Raw genomic sequence first — 6318 nt, forward strand, 5'->3', positions numbered from 1 at the left:
AAAATATGCCTATTCTGAATGGTTTTCAAGTTTAGAAAGTCATCTTTGCAATTTGTCCAACCATGCATGCATTGAACTTTTATACCAAAAGTTATGGTTGTTCTAATTTTTGTGTGTTTGTGTGTGTTCTATAAGTCAAAAACATGTATTATTTATTATTTATCTAGTTTTCTAAAAAACGTTATATATTTGGGTCTAAATTATATCATTTTGGTATTTCTTATACTTGGAGGGTTGCTCCAAGTATATAATGATGTTTCATACCAAATATAGGGAACTTTTGAAAGAATATAAAACTTTTTACTTCTACTTTAAAGAGTTTTTATCCTTGTTCTTCCATTTCTAGAATTGGTTAAAGAACAACTTAGACTTGTCACTTTTAATCACAAAGAGTTTGGTGTCTTTATACTAATAGGAATTCGTTTGTTCAATTCTCATAGATAATGCCATTAATGAAGTCATGAAAACTTGAGGATTGGATTGGGTTGTTCATGAGTGTGTTTTAGGCTTAGGTGATTGAGCTTGATCGTAGGCTTTTTTCTCTATGCTTACTATTTCTTACAAAAACAAGTCCTCTATCGAAATTGGAGACCCTATGATGCCCTTTTGATGCTTACATTTTTTATTTTTTAAAAAAGGAAAGGAGTACATTTAAGCTCCTTAATAATGTCTATTAGGGAAATAATGTATAGGAAATAAAAGGAGAGTAAAGAATGTAAGAGAGGTTGTGTGTTATGTATGAGATTATTTAATGAACTCTTATAAATCTATTGAATGAACTTGCCTAGCTTGAATGTTTTTACTTGGTAACCAGATAAATTTATAGACCTTAGTCATGTTAGCTTATCTCGTGAAGAGTTTATGTTGTGATAACTTAGAGATTTCAAGTCGAAGGATCACCTACCTAACTATCATGCGAGCCTTTTCATAAACATAGGTGATTTCTCCATATGGAATTCTCTTGCGGGTCAGTTCAATATACATGTCGTTTGAGAAGCACCTATATATTAGTTCCATTTATCTCTCATATCTTAGTTTATAAAACCAGTTGTTTCCTTTCATAAAAGAAGGAACATAATATGTATTAGTTTCAACAACTTGAATTAATATCCACTCGTAATAGAACATTGACCATGAATAATAACAATGCTTTGATGCAATCAGAATCTTATAATTATAACAACTTCATAATTTTATTTGCATAGTATTTTTGTCTCGTGGAATTAATCTTTACTGTAGATTCATTAACTAAAGATTAGATTAATTCTTACTCTAGATTCATTAATTACACATTACATTCACTAATCAAATATAAAGAAATATTAAATATAAAAAAGCCTTTACTAATAATAAATATGTTTTACATGAATAAAATTAGTGCTGGGTGTAACCAATCGATTTGCGACAGAGCATATTCACTAACAATCTCTCATTTCATTAAATCAATTGCTTATGTATCTACTACCATATTTCTTTATATGGTGATCAAGCTTCTATTGGGACAGGGCTTTAATAAGAGTATCTGCAAGCTTCTGGTGGGATAAGGCCTTAATAAAAGTATCTGCAAGATTCTTTTTAGTGGGTACTCGCTCTATCTTTACATCTTTATTTTCTATGATTTCTCTAATCAAATGGAATCATCTAAGTACATGTTTGGATCTTTGATAAGACTTTGGTATCTTTGCATGTGTATTGGCTCCATTGTAATCATAATACAAGGATATTGGATCAATAATTCTAGGAACCACACTTAATTCAATGATGAACTTCTTAATCCAAATAGCCTCTTTTGTTGCCTTAGACGCAGAGATGTATTCAACTTCAGCTATATTTATAATGGTATTTTATTTAAAACTTTTCCAACTCACAACACCACTATTTAGAGTAAAAATATATCTTGACTAAAATTTGTTATTATCAATATCAAATTGAAAAGTAGCATTTGAATAATTTTGAACTTCTTATTCATGTCCTCTTATAGACTAGAAAGACATTCTTAGTTCTTCTTGAGTACTTAAGACTATTTTTAACTATCTTCTAGTGACTCTCACCTATGTTAGATTGGTATCTACTTGTTATGTTCAAAGTATAAGATACATCTGGTCTTGTACCTAGCATTGCATATATAATGGATCCTATAGCCGAAGCATAGGGAGTGGTTTCCATAATATCTCTTTCAAGTTGTGTTTAGGACACATATTTTTTTGAGAAATAATATGATCCAAGCAATGTCAAGTTTACATTTTGACGTCAAAGTTTCTATTATCTGATTTTACATTATTGAGCATAACTTTTAACTCGATCGTTGGATCAAACTAAAATTTTTACAAACATTTGGAGACATTCTTTTCTATATTGGGTTAAAATTTTAAGTCAATCGGACATTAAAAATCAATTATTTTAGAGGGTTAAAGTTACTGGATGAATTTTGTCAAATCTATCTTTATGGACCTTTATATAGTGTTTAGATTATATCTAAAGCTACTAAAGGAATTCTATTGAGATTTCAAGTGGGTTAGAAAGTAGATATTCGTACCTTTTTATCAATATATGGTAGGCCTACTAATTCATCTAGACAAGAGAGAACGATGTTGATTTGGTTCAGCTTTGTGATACGACCCAAGCAAGGTCAAATTTAGATTTTGGTGTAAAATTTTCTACCGTCCAGTTTTACGCTATTGAGCATAACTCCAATTTCAACTATTGGATCAAGCTGAAACTTTACCAGAAGATTCCAGAGGTATGTGTCTATGTTGGAGTAAATTGTCAGATGAATCGGAGTTCGGAAAGGACTTGCAATGTAGGTCAGAACAGGCTGTATGAATTTTGTTATTTACTTCCTTTTAACCTGTGGACTTGCTATTTGACAAAGATCCTTTTTCTAAAAGGATGTGGTAACTTGTTTTGGGAATTTCCTAGTTCCACAAGAATCTTTAATGAGCTGAAACATAATTCCAACTGTGGCAACGATTCATTAATGTTCCAGAATCCTTTTCTTATAAGGATTCCTATTCATCCTGGCTACACAAGGAAAGAAGGGCCGGTGCTATTTAATGACAGATTAGTTATTTTTATTTTTTTTCTTTCATGTTTGGGTTTAATTAAAACTTTGTTTCATATAATTCCACATAAGGGGTCTATTAGGGTTAATTTTCAAGAACTATTTAAACTCATGTAACCAAAATTTTGGCAGCCAATTGACAAATATTACTTCAGAATTTTTCAGTTTTAACATGTAAGAGTGATTCTTGCATTCTTTAGTTCTTAAATGAACTGAATTTGACTTATCAAAGATTAACTAGTTTCGTGGCGTCATTTTACTTCATTCCAATATTGTTGGTGCATTGGGGCAGGTTTTCATTGTGTCACACTCCTATTATACATATTTCCGCTTTCCAGGATCATATCTCAATCTTGATTGTGGGTTGCGTGATCACGAGGTTCACATTAGATGTGCTTGAAATAAAGACTCAAATCTAATAAATATTATTTTCTTGTGTATTATGAATTCTAGTCAATACAATGATTCTTTAATGCTCTTGGAAGCAATTGTGGCTATTATTGGCTCACCTATTCTACAAGGATTCCATGTTAAACAAAGAGACATTTATTGCAACAACTATTATCTATAGTTTGCAAGGATTCTATATCCATTATGATATAAGGTTCACAATTTTGATTTTAGAACAAATCATTTTCAACTTGAGGGTGATGATATGTATCATGATTCTAATATAGAAGGGTCTGATTTTTAATATAAAAGAATTGTCACCTTACTTGGAAGATGTTAACAATTTTGATTTAAGGTGAAATCAGTTTCAACTCAAGGGTGATGATATGCACGAGGATTCTAACATGGAAGCAGTTGGTTCTAATATGTATTTCATATGGTCCAATAACGATAACTTAAGCGAAATAACTACAAACCGCCTTAATAAGTCAAATTAGCATGACTAAAGCGTTGATGAGTTTGGAGGCTTGTAAACTAAATGGAAATAGTTTAAATATATTTGTTTGTTTTCAAATAAGGCTCGGATCATGACTGGGGAGTTTCAAATTACTATCCTAAATATGATAGAATCAAATTTTTCAATCTTAAGAAGTCCTGTATAGATTAGGAAATCTAACTGAATGTGGAATTAATTCTGAAGACTTTTTGCCTTGTTGTGCATGTACAATTAATGAAGAAAATCCCTCTTTTATACCTGCCAATTTAGTTTCCTTTCTAAACTAAGAAAATCATTAATTAATCCTTCTTAGGTTAAGAAATCAGATATGAAACCCTTTGATCCACACAAATTGAGCTCTTCGTGGACTTGGATTAGATGAATTATAGGTTGTCCTTCATGCTCCCTAGGCATCCTAAGCTCCTTTAGGTCCATCTTGCTCTATATGTTTTGAACAAGCCCATTCAATGCCTCTTAAAACTTCTTTGCCCTAGCTCTTGTAATTGTCCCACTTGGTACCTTCAATTGGTCTATGGTGATTAAGCTTGGTGTTGGGTTGATCCACATCAATTTGCCTTTAATAATAAATTTAAATTCATTCAGAAATGAATACGATGTTTCTAAAAAGTGCAAGAACATAATAACAATTATAAATTCTAGTATCATCCCATTTCTTTATGAGATGCATAATTATTATATGGGCATCTATATTCTTATGTTATGTTTGAAGTAAAAGTAACATGCTAGCTAATATCACATTTGTAGCCCACTCATTGTCATTAATATGATGTTGATATTCAGTCTAAACTTTGTTATTAGTGTCCTGATCAAGGATATGAGGAATTGATGTGCATCATGTGGATTATAATCCATCTCGAAAGCTCAACCTAATCTACAAGAAGATTTAGATGGTCCAATAACAAGAGCGAGAGAGAAACAACTACAAAGGGACTTGACAAGTTAAATCGAAATGATTGAAGTTGCTTCGGAGTTAAAAGCTGGCAGTTTGTTCCGAATTGCTTCAAAGGTTCTTATTTGCCTACAATTGAAACTTGGACATGAGAAAAGCTCTTAATAGTTCTTTTGATGTTGGGCTACTTGAGTTTGGATTGATAATGCAAATAAATGAAGAAATTGATGGTGTTTACGGTTAGAATAGTAGATGAATTTAAACCCGATTTTGAAGTCATCCTTTATATGTGAAGTTCAGAATAGTATCCATTGCATGTTTACGGTCAGAATAGTAGATAAGACTAATCTAAGTGGATTTCAAGTTCAGAACGTGATCTTTCTAGGTTGTCCAACCATGATTGCATTGGACTTTTGTGCAAGAAGTTATAGCCGTTTTAAATTTGGTCTGTTTATGTTTCAATTAAGATTAGAAAACGTGTGCTAGTTAAATTTGTCTAGTTACTTAGTCAAAGTCTAATTTTTAGGCTTAACTTCTATCACATTGAATTTTCCTAACTATGAAGGGATGTTCCAATTATACATATAGTATCAGAATATGTAATAAACACTTTTGGCTAAGATTTAAAACTTAATTCAGAGAATTAAGAATTGTTCTTCCAAAATGATTTTGTGAAGAACCCTACCTGACTTATCACTCTTCAATCACAAAGAGTGTGGCGTCGAAATCCTAGATTGATCTTTGTTGCGTCCAGATTGACTTATCAAAGTATCATTCTAGTCTATCCTCCATCTTATTTACCTTAAAATCACTATAATCCAGCCTAAACACTAAAAGAAAGATAACACAACTAGACCCATCCTTCATCCATTTTCGTTAGATTCATTGTTCCTGATTTTCGAATCATTCACGGCACATTAGGAATCAAATTTTCAAGAACATATAACTAACCTTCTTTCTTGTTTGAGAATAATTCTCATATTCCAATACTAGTCTAAGAAGTTTAGTTCAATCAATTTAAAATACCATCAAGTATGTTATGTAGGGATATATAAATTCTTAATCATGGTAATCTATCAACCAATTTATATAAAGATAGCAAGTTTTGGTTCCAAGCATAACTACTTATAACCAAATTCAGATAAGATCTTTAATCTTAACTTAGTCCCCTGCTATTTTCTTGCAAATTAATAGTCGTCATTATTAATTAAGGGAATCTTGCTTAGATCTCCTAGTGAGCCAAAATCCTATTTAATTTACATGACCTTAGTTAACCTAACAAATCAAAATAAAAGTAAATTAGGTAAATAACATAACTTATCAATCATATCTTTATGTAACTCTTAGATCAGTTAGGTGACAACTCTTTGTCTAAACATATCATTTATGTTTCGCCTAACTATTGCCTCTAATATTAAATGATCATAAGTAACTCATCTAAAACATATAAGTTAGTTAAGT

Source organism: Populus nigra, chromosome 9, assembly GCF_951802175.1.
Source record: "Populus nigra chromosome 9, ddPopNigr1.1, whole genome shotgun sequence".
NCBI classification, from domain to species: domain Eukaryota; kingdom Viridiplantae; phylum Streptophyta; class Magnoliopsida; order Malpighiales; family Salicaceae; genus Populus; species Populus nigra.